This window comes from Neofelis nebulosa, chromosome 16 (genome assembly GCF_028018385.1).
Source record: "Neofelis nebulosa isolate mNeoNeb1 chromosome 16, mNeoNeb1.pri, whole genome shotgun sequence".
Taxonomy (NCBI): domain Eukaryota; kingdom Metazoa; phylum Chordata; class Mammalia; order Carnivora; family Felidae; genus Neofelis; species Neofelis nebulosa.
Window position 1 is genome coordinate 64854090 of NC_080797.1, and position 16863 is coordinate 64870952.

Consider the following 16863-nt stretch of genomic DNA (forward strand, 5'->3'; position numbering starts at 1 on the left):
ATTTTTAGTTTTTTTGTAACATAACTGTTAAAAAATTTTTTTCGTGTTTATTTTTCAGAGAGAGAGAGAGAGAGAGAGAGAGAGAATGAGTGGGGGAGGGGCAGAAAGAGAGGGAGACAGAATCTGAAGCAGGCTCCAGGCTTTGAGCTGTCAGCACAGAGTCTGATGTGGGGCTTGAACCCACGAACCAGGAGATCATGACCTGAGCCAAAGTCAGACGCTTAACCACCGACAGAACCACCCAGGCTCCCCTTGAAACATAATGTCTTAATTAATGTTCACTATGTATACTAAGTGCTTTACATATATCATATCATTTTATCCTCAAAACAACCTGAGATTAAAATTTTCCTGTAGTTATGCAAATATCGTATCATTATGTTGTTGCACCTGGAATTAATAATGTTATGTGCCAATTATACCGTAATTTTTTAAATCCCTATGCTTATTTTCTAGATGAAGAAATCGAAGCACTGGGAAGTTATGAGCGACACAGCATTGCTCATCCAAAGTTCTACCTGCTCTCCCGCATGTCCCAGCCCCTTGCAGTTGGGTGGGACCGGAGGTGCTGGCAAAGTAAAGCCTGTGCATGATTCTCCCACTCTTCTCCTTCCCTGCATGGTGCCTAGAAGGGTGGTGTCCACATGAGGTAATGCACAGGGTGGTGGAGCTTCCATCAACCTGGTACTTTGAGAGTATTTCAGAGCAGAGCCCCCCATGTCCTCCACCATCCATATTGCATATCAGATATACAATGTAAATAAGAAAGAAATCTTTACTGTGCTACCAATATTTTGGTGTTTTGTTTTGTTGCTTTGGTTTTAGCTGTAGCACAACCTGGCTACTCTAACACATCCAAGTGGGTTTGCATAACTTACCCAAGGAATCACAGCTGGTACATGGCAAAGCCCAAATTCAAACCCAGCTCCACCTGTGCTCTTTTGTAGAGGCAGCAGTAAAATAGAGATAACATACAATTTACCATTTAAACCGTTTTTAAGTGAACAATTCAGTGGCATGAAGTACATTCACAAAGTTGTACAACCATCGCCACTTTTCACTTCCAGAACTTCTTCATCACACCAAAAAGAAACTATGTACCCAGTAAACAATAACTCCCATTCCTTTTTCCCTCCCCCCCCCCACCCCATGACCACTACTCTACTTCCTGTCTCTATCAATTTGCCCGTTCTAGGTTAACTCATGTAAATAGAATCATACAATATTTGTCCTTTTTGCGTGTAGCTTACTTTATTTAGCATGTTTTCAAGGCTCACCCATGTTGTAGAGTGGCTTGTATCAGAATTTCCTTCCTTTTTGTGGTTGAATGATATGCCATTGTATGTAAACAGCACATTTTGTCGATCCATTTATCTTTTGGTGGACATCTGGATTGTTTCTGCCTTTTGGCTAACGTGAGTAACGCTGCTATGTCTGTTTGAGTCCCTGCTTTCACTCCTTTCGGGTATGTACCTAGAGGTAGAACTACTAGACCACATGCTAATTCTACGGTTAACTGTTTGTTTGTTTTTTTTTTTTTAACGAACTTGATTTTTATTTATTCGTTTTTAAAATGTTTTTATTTTTTAAAGTTTATTTATTGCTTATTTTGCGCGCGAGAGAAAGAGAGCACACAAGCAGGGGAAGGACAGAGAGAAGGAGAGACAGAATCCCAAGCGGACTCTGCACCTTCGGAGTAGAGCCTGACGCAGGGCTCCAACTCACCAACTGGGAGATCATGACCTGAGCTGAGATCAAGAGTCAGACACTTAACCTACTGAGCCACCCAGGCGCCCTAACAAACTTGATTTACAAGAAAAAAGTTTATTTATTTTTGAGAGAGAGAGAGAGAGAAAACGCAAGCAGGGGAAGGGCAGAGAGAGGTAGGGACAGGATCTGAAGCAGGCTATGTGCTGATAGCACAGCAAAGAGCTAGATTCGGAGCTCAAACTCTGGAACTGAACTGTGAGATCATGATCGGAGCCGAAGTCCAGCTCAATCAACGGAGCCACCTAGGCGCTCTCTTGTTCCATTTATAAAAGTCAAGTTTTAGGGACACTTGGGTGGCTCAGTTGGTTCGGCATCCAACTGTTGATTTTGACTCAGGTCATGATCCCAGGGTCATGAGAATGAGCCCTGAGTTGGGCTCTGTGCTGACAACACAGAGCATCCTTGGGATTCTCTCTCTCTCTGCCCCACTCCCACTTGCATGCATTCTCTCTTTCTCTCTGTCTCTCTCAAAATAAATAAACATTAAAAAAAAAGTCAGGTTGGGGCGCCTGGGTGGCGCAGTCGGTTAAGCGTCCGACTTCAGCCAGGTCACGATCTCGCGGTCCGTGAGTTCGAGCCCCGCGTCGGGCTCTGGGCTGATGGCTCGGAGCCTGGAGCCTGCTTCCGATTCTGTGTCTCCCTCTCTCTCTGCCCCTCCCCCGTTCATGCTCTGTCTCTCTCTGTCCCAAAAAAAAAAAAAAAAAAAAAAGTCAGGTTTATTAAGGAATAATTTACACTCAGTAAAATTCAATTTTTAGGTGTACAATTTTATGAGCATTTTCCAACACACGAATCATGTAACTACCACCACATCAAGGGATAGAACAGTACCATTACCCCAAAAAGATCCCTCTGTAGTCTATACCAAGCTCATACACCTGTCAGCTGCTGATCTAATTTCTTTTCCTATACTTTGACTTTCCCAGAATGTCATACAAATGGAATCATTGGAGCCTGGCTTCTTTCATTCAGCACAGTTGACCTGAGAGTCATCTATGTTGGTGTATCAATAATTTGCTCCTTTTATTTTTATTTTTAATTAAAAAAATTTTTTTTTAAGTTTTAGAGAGAAAGAGTGCAAGTGGGAGAAAAGGCCAGAGGGAGAGGGATAATCTTAAGCAGGCTCTGTGCTGTCAAAATCAAGGGTCGGAAGCTCAACCGACTGAGCCCCCCAGGTGCTCCCAAAATTCGCTCCTTTTAATAGGCAATAGTACTCTCTTGTATGGATGTACCACATGTGTTTATTCAATTCACCAGTAGATGGATATTTGGTTTGTCTTTAGTTTATGGCAATAATGAATCATGCTGCTGTAGATATTTTCCCGTAGTTCACTCTACACACCTGTGCTCTAATTTCTCCAAATAAATAAGTCAGAGCAGGATTTCTTGGTTGTATGGCAAGTGTATGCTTAACTACTTTAAACTGCCTATCTGACCTTTTGGGATGAGCACTGGGTGTTGTATGGAAACCAATTTGACAATAAATTTCATATATTGGAAAAAAAATAAACTGCCTATCTGTTTTGTGAGAAACTACCAACTTTGCATTCCCACCAGCATGTATGAGAGTTTCACTTGTTCTGTATCCACTATGACATTTGGTAGTGTTAATTTACTTTCATTTTAGCCATTTTTTTTTTTAATTTTTTTTTTCAACGTTTTTTATTTGTTTTTGGGACAGAGAGAGACAGAGCATGAACAGGGGAGGTGCAGAGAGAGGGAGACACAGAATCGGAAACAGGCTCCAGGCTCCGAGCCATCAGCCCAGAGCCTGACGCGGGGCTCGAACTCACGGACCGCGAGATCGTGACCTGGCTGAAGTCGGACGCTTAACCGACTGCGCCACCCAGGCGCCCCTCATTTTAGCCATTTTAATAGGTATGTGATGTGGTATTTCATTATAGCTTTCATCCTTCATATCCCTAATGGCTAATGATGTTAAATTTTTTTCTATATGCTACTTACTTACCATCTTACTTGGTGAAGTGTCTATTCAAATCTTTTTCCCATTTTTGAGTTGGGTTGTTTCCATATTGTTGAGTGCTGAAGTTCTTTATATATTCCGTATACATATCTTTTTATCAGACGTGTGTTTTGCAAATATGTTTTTCCATTCTGTGTCTTGTCTTTTCCTTTTCTTAAGTGTCTCTTCAAGAGCAGAAGTTTTCATTTTAATAAATCTAACTTATCATTTTTTCTTTTATAGTTCATGCTTTTTGTTTCTTTTTTTAGTGTTTATTTATTTATTAATTTTTATTTTTTTTTAACGTTTATTTATTTTTGAGACAGAGAGAGACAGAGCATGAACGGGGGAGGGTCAGAGAGAGAGGGAGACACAGAATCGGAAACAGGCTCCAGGCTCTGAGCGGTCAGCACAGAGCCCGACGCGGGGCTCGAACTCACATACCGCGAAATCGTGACCTGAGCCGAAGTCGGACGCTTAACCGACTGAGCCACCCAGGCGCCCCAGTGTTTATTTATTTTTGAGAGAGAGCATGAGCAGGGGAAGGGCAGAGAGTGAGGGATCAGAGGATCCAAAGCAGGTTCTGCCCTGACAGCAGAGAGCCCAGTGTTGGGCTTGAACTCACGAACCATGACATCATGACCTGAGCCAGTTGTACACTTAACAGACTGAGCCACCCAGGTGCCCCGGTGCTTTCTTATTTATGAAGTTTTGCCTAACTTTAAACCACAAATATTTTCTCCTCTATTTTATTCCAGAAGGCTTATTGTTTTAGGTTTACATTTAGGTCTATGATTTATTTCAAGTTCATTTTTGTATATGGTATAAGGTATGTATCAAAGTTCTTTTTTTTTTTTGCACAATTTATTGAAATCAACCTATTTATTTATTTGTTTGTTTGAGAGAGACAGAGAAAGAGAGAGAGAGCAAGCATGAGCAGGGGGCGGGGCAGAGAGAAAGGGAGAGAGAGAGTTCCAAGCAGGCTCCAAGCTCTGCATGAAGCCCCACAAGGGCTTGATCCCATGACCATAACATCATGACCTGATACGAAATCAAGAGTTGGATGCTTAACCAGGTGAGCCACCCAGAGGCCCTGAAACCAACCTGTTCTTAACTACCATATTATGTTGTAATAAATCTCTTCTCATTTGTACCAAAATCTGATGAGGCTTGGAGATATACAGGTGATACTTGTACTATTCTTCATAGCTTACACAGTGCTTTTGATTCTATAACCTCATTTTGAACCACAATCAACAATTACAATGAAGAGGCCCAGAGAAACTGTGTTTGACCGAGATGACAAAGCTTTTGGTGCTATGTTCAATACATTACCAACCATCAATAAACACTGAGCTGCCTTTTCCAAGATCCAAGGTATTCCCACAGCTCTTCCCAGTTACTCAGGAACACTGGAAGCAAAAGTCAATACTCATTGCTTAATTTTGAGTTTATCAGTCTTTGAAAACTGGAAAGGTTAAGATATTTGGTGTAAGGATGGTCATTTGGACCACCCATAAGGAGGGGTCACATATCTCAACCCTGCTATGTGAACTGGCCATAGTCATGAAAACTTTATTCTATAAAAATGCAATCAGAAATCTTTTCTTTAAAATATTACTGAGCTTCATCAAGAAACAATTTGTAGCCAAATAGTCCAAGTATTAAAGCAATAAACAGATTTGGTTCATGCTTTGGTCATTTCTTCAGCCCCCTACCATCCCCCTCTCTTTGGGAAGCATACTCACACATCACATCATTGGCATGGGCTCTTGGGAGCCATTGTGCTACCACCTGATTATGTCTTTGTGCCCAGGGGTGGACATGTCGCTCAGGGTGATAATTAGATTGTTTCTTTGGAGAATCTAGGATTGGACTGAGAAACAGATCATCAGCCTGCTGTTGGCTGGAATTTTAACTTATGCACTGGGAGATGCACTGCAGCCATATTCCGTCTGTCACGTGAATCAGAGAAGAAATTAAGGCAGATACGCAGAGAGAAAACAGATACACAGAGAGAAAAGGAATGAAGTAGGGAGGGAGAAGTAGGGTTTACTTCTTTAGGAGGAGAAGTAGGGTTTACCCAGCTTTACTGTTTCTGATTTCAGACTATCTCGGTGGCTTCACTGCACACCTGTCCTTTGGTGCTGTGAAAGCACCTCTCCCTATCCTTTAAAAGTTGCCCCTTTTTTTCTTAAGCTACTTATAACCAAAGAATCCTAACTAGTACAACAGTGGTAAATTATCAGGGAGTAGGAAGATATGACCTTGAACTGGTTAATGGGCATCTAAAAACAGAGCTGACTTTTGGGACAATGGGTGCTATAACTGGGAGAAAAAATCCCCCCACCCTTTATTCTTTATAATATAAATTGCATGAAAGGTTTGGGCCAAGTGAGCATCAGCTTATACAATGAGGAAATGGAGAGTGTTATCCAGGTCGAATTATCATTTGTTTCCCACTGGGAAGGAGTAGGGAGGAGGAGGAAGAAAAAAAGTAGGGTGGGAGGGAAGGCAGTGAGTGGAGGAAGGAAAGAAAAGTCTGACATGATGTAGTGCCCAGAAAGGTTTTATACATTTACATTTGGAGACCCCTTTACCTTTGGATGAAAAATGCTGATCAACTGCCAAGTATTATTTTGTAAATTAGATGCTCTCTGTGAAATTAGCCTTCTGACACATTTCCAGCCATTTTTCTGAAGCAGCCTCTGTGAAATCCTGACTCTTTCTTTACAGGCAGAACTAAATACTGTGGCCTTGTGTTCTCCTCCTTGCCCAGAGTCTCAGTTTTTTGTTGTTGTTGTGTGGGTTTTTTTTTTTTTTTTTTTTTTTTTTTGCCATGTTCCTGCCTTTGCCATTAACTTTGATGAACAAAATAAATGATGCAAAGAAACGGGTGGGACAATGAGGCTGATTCATGGTTTGGGAAAACAGGGAATTGTCACAGAGGAAACACTGGCCCTCCTTTTTGCTGGGGACACTGCAATGTTTGGCTGAAAGCATCTTGTTTGGATTCTTCCAACCAGTGGATAAGCATCTAAATGACAGGCACAATATGGGGTTCCCAGGGTTCCCAGAGTCCCCAGGGGCGCTTAAAATAATCCTGAGATACCCTGGCAGAGCTTGTGATCTTTGTGAACAGATAGAGAGAGGTTATTCAAATAGCCCTTAATTTCATTAAAAAGTCTCATTGTAAGTTCCCCAAACAGGCATTTATTTTTATGTCAGGATTATCTCCAAGTTTTATATTTGCATTCACTCCTGGTAACTTAGCTGGGATGTCAGGTGCTAAGCTTACATTGCATTGATGTTTTGGGTTGGCCTTCAAAAATAATTTACCTTGATTATTAAGGTAAGCTCAGTTGATTAAGCTCAGGTCGTGATCTCACAGTTCATGAGTTCTAGCCCCCATCAGGCTCTGAGCTGACGGCTCAGAGCCTGGAACCTGCTTCAGATTCTGTGTCTCCCTCTCTCTCTGCCCCTCTCCCACTACTTCTCTGTCTCCCAAAAATACATAAAAATGTTAAAAAATAAATGATTTACCTTTAGACAAACTTTGAACAAAATAAATTGATGGGTAATTTAGAAGAATCTATGTTTATATTGGTATCATATTGATATGCAGTTTTATGATATTTTTCATTGAGCAGTATAATATGAAAATATGAAATTGTCAACAAACTTTAATCTACAATATAACTACTAATAGATGTGCTGTGTATGACTGTATGAATGAACCATCATTTATATAACTAGTCCCTTGTTGGACATTTAGGTTGTTTCCAGTTTTTCATAGCTATAAACCATGCTTCAGTAAAAATTGTAGCTAAATCTTTGTATATTTCCTTATTTCCCTTGGAAAGAAATCTTGGATTTTGATTGCTCGATCAGATGTGATGCATATTTTTAGTGTTTTTGACTCATACCGAAATACTGCCTTCTAGAGTATAATATATACTTCCTCCAGGTATGAGAGTGTTTTCCTTCAAACACACCCAGCTCTCTAGTCTAAACATTACTCAGGTAATTTTTTTTTCCAGGTAAGTGATCATATAATCTATAAATAATGCAAATAATGAATTTTTTTTTTCTTTTTTAGAAGGCAGACTGCCACATGCAGCACCTCGTTTGGATGTGTCTCGAGTCTTGGAAGCTTGAATACCCTACGTTCTCCTACAAATAGACCTTGAGAGCTTCTTTGGAGGTTCTAGCAGGGGAGCGCAGCAGCGTATATATACTCTTGACTAGAGAACAGTCCTCATCCATTGGGGAAGGTCATCCTCTTCAACCAAAAGTGCAGCTTCTGGAGGGACGCACATGGAACAGTGAGGGAGGAAGGGGACACACATCTAGCCAGCCAGATCACTTGAATTAACCCTGGCGATCAATGGGGTGACAGATGTCACAGCCAAGATTGCCCTCACATCCATGACTTTGTTTTTTCCTGTATCTGCCAGATGGGCAAAAGCTGCAAGATTCTATCTTTGTTGATGAGAATATATATATATATATATATATATATATATATATATATCTTTGTTGATGAGAATATGGATAGATGGATGCTTTCAAACCCTATACCTGGGAAGAATTTTTAAAGGATACCTTGAGAGTATCTGTGAAAAATGTTAAAGTGCATATCCTTTGACCTAGCAATTTCAATTCGAAAAGACTATCTTTCACAAGTGAACAAAGATGTATGTATAAAGGTTTCATTGAAGCACTTTTTTAATAGTAAAAAAAACTAAAACAACTTAAAACTCATTAGTAGAATATAGTTAGGTGAATTATAGCACATTTATGCTATGATATACTGTGCAACCATGGGGCGCCTGGGTGGCTCAGTAGGTTAAGTGTCTGACTTTGCCTCAGGTCATGATCTCACAGTTTGTGAGTTTGAACCCGGCGTCTGGCTCTGTAATGACAGCTCAGAGACTGGAGCCTGCTTCAGATTCTGTCTCCTTCTACCTCTGTCCCTTCCCTGCTTGCACTCTCTCTCTCTCTCTAAAATAAATAAACATTAAAAAAAAAAAAAAGGAATACTGTGCAGTCATTAAAAAAGAATAAGGTAGATCTCTAGTAGCAACCTGGAACTCAATCCATGTTATTTTGTTAAGTTTAGAAAATATATGGGGCGCCTGGGTGGTGCAGTCGGTTAAGCGTCCGACTTCAGCCAGGTCACGATCTCGCGGTCCGTGAGTTCGAGCCCCGCGTCGGGCTCTGGGCTGATGGCTCGGAGCCTGGAGCCTGTTTCCGATTCTGTGTCTCCCTCTCTCTCTGCCCCTCCCCCGTTCATGCTCTGTCTCTCTCTGTCCCAAAAAAAAAAAAAAAAAAAGAAAATATATTGCAGGATAATAATATATTATGATCCCAATTTTATTTTTTAATATTTTTAATTATTTATTTTTGACAGAGAGAGAGAGAGAGACAGAACATGAGCGGGGGAGGGGCAGAGAGAGAGGGAGACACAGAATCCGAAGCAGGCTCCAGGCTCTGAGCTGTCCGTACAGAGCCTGACTCCAGGCTTGAACCCACGAACTGTGGATCACGACCTGAGCTGAAGTTGGACACTTAACTGAGCCACCCAGGCTCCCCAGTACCCTGCTATTCTTATTCAAGTAGGAGATTTTTATTGAATACGTTTATTGAGTTTTATTAAGGATTTTTTCTTGTCATCCATCATGGTGATCATGTAATTTTTCTCCTTAAGGTAAAATAGTATTATGAATTATATTACTACATTTTCAAATGTGAAACAATCCTATAGAATAAATAATTGTTGGTGATAGTGTTATTATTTTTAATGTACTTGATAAATTTGATATGCTAATATTTTTACTGTGGTAAAAAACACACAACATAACCATTTTTAAGCAAACAGTTCAGAAGTGTTAAGTATATTCATGTTGTGAAATAGATCTCCAGAACTTTTCATCTTGCAAAACTGATACACCCATTAAAGAACTATTCTCCTTTTCTCCTTCTCCCCAGCCTCTGGTAACCACCATTCTACGTTCTGTTTCTATAAATTTGGCTACTTCAGATAGCTCATAAAGTGGAATCATACAGTATTTGTGTTCTTGGGATTGGTTTATTTTACTTAGCACAATGTTCTCAAGGTTCATCCATGTTGTAGTATGTGACGGCATTTCCTTCCCTTTTTCAGCCTGAATAATATGTCTTTGTATGTATATATTACAGTTTCTTTATTCTTTCATCCATCCATGGACATTTCGGTTGCTTCCGCCTCTCAGCTATTGTGAGCAGTGCTGCTATGAACATGGTAAATATCTCTCCAAGACCCTGCTTTCAATTCTTTTGGACACCCAAAAGTAGGATTACTGGATCACATAGAAGATCTATTTTTAATTTTTTAAGGACCCACTGCACTGTTTTCCACAGTGGTTGCACCATTTTACAACCCGTCACCAACAGTGTGTAAGGGTTCCATTTTCCAATTTCTCCACATTTTTGCCAACACTTATTTCCCTATTTTTTTGATAGCAGCCATCCTAATAAATGTGAGATGATATCTCATTGTGGTTTTGATTTGCATTTCTCATGATTAGTTATGTTGACTATCTTTTTATATGCTTCTTTACTATTTTTGCAGACAGAAAAATCCATCCTAAAATCCATGTGGCATCATAAGGAACCCCAAATAGACAAAAAACAAGAGCAAAATTGGAGGACTTGCACTTCATAATGTCAACATTTACTAGCCACAGTAATCAAAACCCTGTGAAACTGGCAGAAGGAAAGGCACGTAGATCAATGAAACAGAAGAAAGAACCCAGAAACTGATGCATATACGATCAGTTGATCTTCAGTGGGGTGCCATGATCCTGCAATGTTGAAGGTACAGTCTTTTCAACAAATGGTGGTGGGAAAACTGAACATCCGTGTACAAAAGAATTAAATTGGACCCTTACCTTACACCATATACAAAAATTATCTCAAAATAAATCAAAGACCATTTTGGACTTGACGTTTGTAAATTATAAATTCAATATCCCTAGTAGGGCTATTTGAATTGTCTATTTCACATTGGGTGAATTGGGGTAGTTTCTGCTTTTAGAGGAACTGGTCCATTTCATCTAAGCTGTCAAATTTATGTGCATAGAATCTTTCATAATATTCCCTTATTATCTCTTTGGTGTCTTCAGAGTCTGTAATTATATCCCTTTTTTCATTTCTGATATTGGTAAATTGTGTCTTCTCACTTTATTATAACTTTAAGACTTCCAAAAATATATTTCCAGGCCCAAATGGAAATCAAACTTTTTTTTTTTTTTTAAATTTTTTTTTTTTCAACATTTTTTATTTATTTTTGGGACAGAGAGAGACAGAGCATGAACGGGGGAGGGGCAGAGAGAGAGGGAGACACAGAATCGGAAACAGGCTCCAGGCTCCGAGCCATCAGCCCGGAGCCTGACGCGGGGCTCGAACTCACGGACCGCGAGATCGTGACCTGGCTGAAGTCGGACGCTTAACCGACTGCGCCACCCAGGCGCCCCAGGAAATCAAACTTTTAAAGAAAAATTAACATCAGTCCTCCATAATCTATTCTAGGAAGTAGAAGGGAACACTTCTTATTTCATTTTATGAAGCAAGTATTATCTTTGTCCCCAAACCAGAAGAGACAGTATAAAAAACAAACAAACAAAAAAAACACTATACACCAATATCCCTCATGAATACAAACCCAAAAACCTTTAACAAAATATTAGCAAATAGAATTCAGGAACATATAAAAATAATTATACATCATAACCAAGTGGGATTTATCCCAGGAATGCAAGGCTGTCTCAATATATGAAATGAATATAATCTATATTAACAGGTTAAAGAAGAAAAATCACATGATCATAATAATTAGTGCAGAAAAATCATTTGAAAAAATACAACACTCATAATTAAAATCACAAAAATAGGAATAGAGGAGAACTTCCTCAATTGATGAAGAAACCTACAGAAAGCCTAAATGCTTTCCTCCAAAGACTGGGAACAAGTGAAGATGTCTGCTTTTATCACTCTTAATCAACGTAGTTCTGTAAATGCAACAGGCATGAAAAAGAAATAGAAAGCAAAAAATCATGAAGGAAGAAATAAAAATGTCTCTATTTCATATAACATAATTGTCTGCATAGAAATCCCAAGGAATCTCCAAAGAAAACATCCAGACTAATCAATGACTTCAGCAAAGTTTGAGGATAAAAGATAAACATACAAAAATCAGTTCCATTTATGTATACTAGCAACAGTAGTTACCAAAATTAAAAATACAGTGCATTTATAATCACTCCAAAAACGTGAATTACATAGGTGTAAGTCTAACGAAATGTGTACAGGACTTATACACTAAAAACTACAAACTGCTGAAGGAAAAAGGACATAAAGAAAAGAAAAGACATATGATGTTCATGAATTGGAAGACTCAAAGTAAAGATGTCCATTCTCTCCAAACTGATATACAGGTTTAATGCAATTACTACTAAAATCCCAACAAGATTCTTTTTTTTTTTTTTTTTGTAGATACAGATAAGATTCTTCTACAATTTATATGGAAAGGCAGAGGAACTAGAAGAGCTAAAACAATCTTGAAAAAGTAGAATAAAGTAAGAGGAATCACTTGTCTCAATGTTAAATTTTGCTTTTGTTTTTGTTTTTTGGGTTTTTTTTTGTTTATCTATTTATTTTGAGAGAGACAGAGAAAGAGAGAGGAAAGGAGAGGGAGGGGCGGAGAGAGAGAATCCCAAGCAGGTTCCACACTGTCAGCATGGAACCAGACGTGAGGCTTGAACTCACAAACTGAGATCATGACCTAAGCTGAAATCAAGAGTTGGATGCTTAATTGACTGAGTCACCCAGGTGCCCCTCAACATTAAGTTTTATCATGTAGCTACATAATCAAGACTGCGTAGTATTGATGGACTGGTCTATGTAGATCAATAAAGAACCAAGAAACAGACTCACACAACTGATTTTTGACAAAGGTATAAGAAACAATTCAGTAGAGAAAAGATAGTCTTTTCAATAAATGGGGCTGGAGCTATTGAACATTTGTCAAAAAAAAAAAAAGAAAGAAAAAGAAAAAAGGGGCATCAACCTAATTCTCACACTTTATGCAAAAAGTAACTTAAAATGGGTCATGAACTTAAATATAAAACTATAGTAATTTCAGGAAAAAAAAAATAAGAGAAAATCCTTGCGACCTAGGGCTAGGCAGAGGTCTTAAGCTTGACACCAAATAACACAGTTTATAAAAGGGAAGATTGATAAATTGGATTTCATCAACATTAAAATCTTTTGCTCTTTGAAACACCATGGGAACATGAAAAGAGAAGTTACTAACTCTGATAAAGTATTTGCAAACCACATATCAGAGGACTAGTATCTAGAATATATAAAGAAGTCTTAAATTTAACTGTAAAATACAAACCAATTAGAAAGTGGGGCAAATACATGAAGAGCCAATGTACTGAATTGGTTCATACAGTACTGAATACTTAAGAACCAATTTTTTTTTTTTTTTTTTAAACGAAGCATGCAACTATCATGTGATCCAGCAATTGCGCTCCTGGACATTTGTCCTAGAAAAATGAAAAAAAAAAAATTAAGATTTTTTTTTTATGTTTATTTATTTTTGAAAGACAGAGAGAGAGAGAGAGAGAGCGCGTGAGCGAGCGTGCGCATGCGAGTGACCGAGTGGGGGAGGGGCAGAGAGAGAGGGAGACAGAATCTGAAGCAGGCTTCAGGCTCTGAGTTCTCAGCACAGAGCCTCACGTGGGGCTCAACCTGGGAAGAAGTCGGATGCTTAACCAACTGAGCCACTCAGGCACTCCCAGAGAAATGAAAACTTAATGAAAATTAAGAGAAATGAAAATGTTCAAACAAAAACTTCACACAAATTTCAGAGCTGCTTAACTCCTTTTTTTTTAAAGTTCATTTATTTATTCTGAAAGAGAGAGAGACCAAGCACGAGCAGGGGAGGGGCAGAGAAAGAGAATCCCAAGCAGGCTCTGCACTGTTAGTGCAGAACCAGACTCAGGGCTTGAACTCCCAAACTGTGAGATCATGATCTGAGCTGAAATCCAGAGTCGGATGCATAACTGACTGAGCCACCCAGGCACCCCAGAGTTGCTTAACTCATAATGGTACCAAACTGAAAACAACCAGATGCTCTTTGACAGGTGAGTTGTTAAACTGTGTTATTATATCCATACAGTGGGAGTAACATTCAGCAATAAAAAGGAATGAACTACTGAATATGCACAGCAGTCTAGATTAATCTCCAGAGAATTATGCTGAGTGAAACAAAAGCCAATCTCAAAAAAACTGGCTTATATACTATTGAGTCCCATTTATAGAACATTCTTAAGTGAACAAAATTCTAGAAATGAAGAATGGATTTGTGGTTGTCAAAGGTTAGGAAAGGGGGTGGGATGGTGGGAACTATATAAGGGTAACAGGAGGGAGTCTCCTGCTGATGGAAATGTTCTGTATCTTGATTGTATCAATGTCAATACCCTAGTTGTGATACTATACTATAATTTTGTAGGATGTTACCAAAATTATAGTACAATATCACAACTGGGGTGGGGTATAAGGGATCTCTCTGTTATTTTTTACAACTGTGTGTCAATCTATAATTATCTGAAAATAAAAACTTGAATTAAAAATATAAAAATAGAGAACTGTCCCATCCAAAATGCCAATAGCGGTCCTGTGAAAAACATTAACACAACCTTAAAAAAAAACCAAAAAACCACTCCAATTTTACAAGGAAGAAGTCTGGGACAAAATTTTACACGCTTTTGATTTGTATTTATTTAATATTTTATTTTAAGTAATCTCTATACCCAATGTGGGGCTTGAACTTACAAACCCAAGATCAAGAATTGCATGCTCTACTGACTGAGCCAGTTGTGCACCCCAAAATTTTACATGCTTTCAAATATAGATGTGTCCAAAGGGATTATAAGGAAAATAATATTATTTTAAGTATTTTACACTGGAATCCAGGAAGAAATAATAAATTCTAGATATGTAGTTATAACCTACTCACCTTTAAAAAAGGATTGAGTTAGTGTACTAATTTTTTTTAATGAAGAAATGAATATGGTGTGAGTTGTCAATGTTGTCAAAGATACACAGTGAGATGATAGAAACTTCCCTCTGTTGGTGTAGTATGATGGAGGGGGTGTCAGTTTGTGTCCCTAAACCCCTACTTCAAACAGGGAAGCTGTTTTTTGTTTATTTTTATATATACAGACATTCTATATAATATTTTGTTTGAAAAAATAAGACTTGCGGCACGTGGTGGGCTTGGTCAGTTGAATGTCTGACTCTTGATTTCAGCTCAGGTCATGATCGTGGGATCAAGCCCCGAGTTGGTATTCTCTCTTTTCCTCTCTCTCTGCCCCTCCCCCCTCTCTTTCCCCCTCTCAAAATAAATAAACATAAAAAAAGAAAAAAATAAGCTTTGGAGAAAAAGAAAGTACAAAAACCATGATTTAGGGTATGTCTTGTTATAACTTAGCATTAGTGGTTTTTCTGGACCATCATTTGGAGACTCAAAATTCAGTCCTTCCTTTTTCTGCACAGTCAATAGGGGAAAGAGAGACAGTAGAAATAGCAACTGAGAGAGAAAAGGTATACTATTGAAGGGAGTCAGGAAAGTTCTCTTTGGAAGATGAAGGCTATTGGTTTATGATCTTACACAAAAACAATATAAGCAGCCCCATAGCCAACAGGACAGTCTAGCCATCAAGATACTCAAGACCTTGCAGTCCACATTACCTTTCCAGTCTTACAACCCATGTATTTCTCCCTTCTTCCCTCTCCAACCCTCCATCTGCCTTCCATGCCTCTCTCACATGCACCAAATTCCTTTTCAGCTACACCAGAGCCATTTCTTGTTCCCAGAACTTGCCTTCCACATTTATAGCTCCATATCCTTGCTCGAGTCATTCTTTCTACCTAGATTGTACTGTCTAGTATGGGATATTAAAAACTTGAAATGTGGCTAGTGTGGATTGACATATGCTATAGATGTAAGTATACAACAGATTTCAGAGTATGAAAAAAGAGAAAATGAATTCCATCTCTTTTTACTTTTAAAAACGTGGCTACCACAGAATTTAAATTTACATTTATGGTTTATATTATATATCTATCAGACAGTGCTACCCTAGACCCAGAAAGTTTTGACCCTTATATATTGACCTTAAGAACATGATACCTCAGCATTTGCAAATCCAAGTGATTTAATCAGAATTATACCAACTTCAGGAAATTTTCAGGGAAAGTATATTTATCAGAACACACTCTACTTAAGCAATGTAATTATTTGATCAATTCTCTATTTAACAGAGTTAAACCACCTCCAATTTTTCTATTTTCATTTTTATTTTAATGAAATTATTTTCATTGGCATCGGTTCTTTCTTCTAATAATTTTACAAAGGAAATTTGACTTGTCAAGGTTTTTTTATAGTCTCTTTTTTTTTATGTTTTCTATTACTGTGAATATCCTTTTGTGGTCATGATTTTGATCATATGCAATTTTCCTGGGTCAAATTTTATAGACAAAAAATTTACTCCAACTCCTGGGTGGCTCAGTCTGTTGAGTGTCCGACTTCAGCTCGGGTTCATGAGTTCGAGCCCCATGTCTGGCTTTGCGATGATAGTGTGGAGCCTGCTTCTTGAAAAGCCTGCTTCTCTGCTCCTTCTCCACTAGTTCTCTTTCTCTCTCTCTCTCTCTCTCTCTCTCTCTCTCTCTCAAAATTAAAGAAACATTAAAAGTTTTTTCTTTACTGTTTGCTATTTTAGCCATTGCCACTTACATGCTGTGCAAATCACTTCTTAGTAATATTCATTTTAATTGGATATAAGACCAATCATTCGCACTAATTTTTAAAGTAATCCATGAAAAGTTGTGGGTAGATCTCAAGTGATCGAGGATAGTTCCTTTAAAAAAATTTTTTTTTAATTTAGTATTTATTTTTGACAGAGAGAGAGGCAGAGAAAGAGGGGAGACAGAGAATCCCAAGCAGGCTCCAAACTGTTAGTGCAGACCCTGACGTGGGGCTCAAACTCAGAACTGTGAGATCATGACCTGAGCTGAAA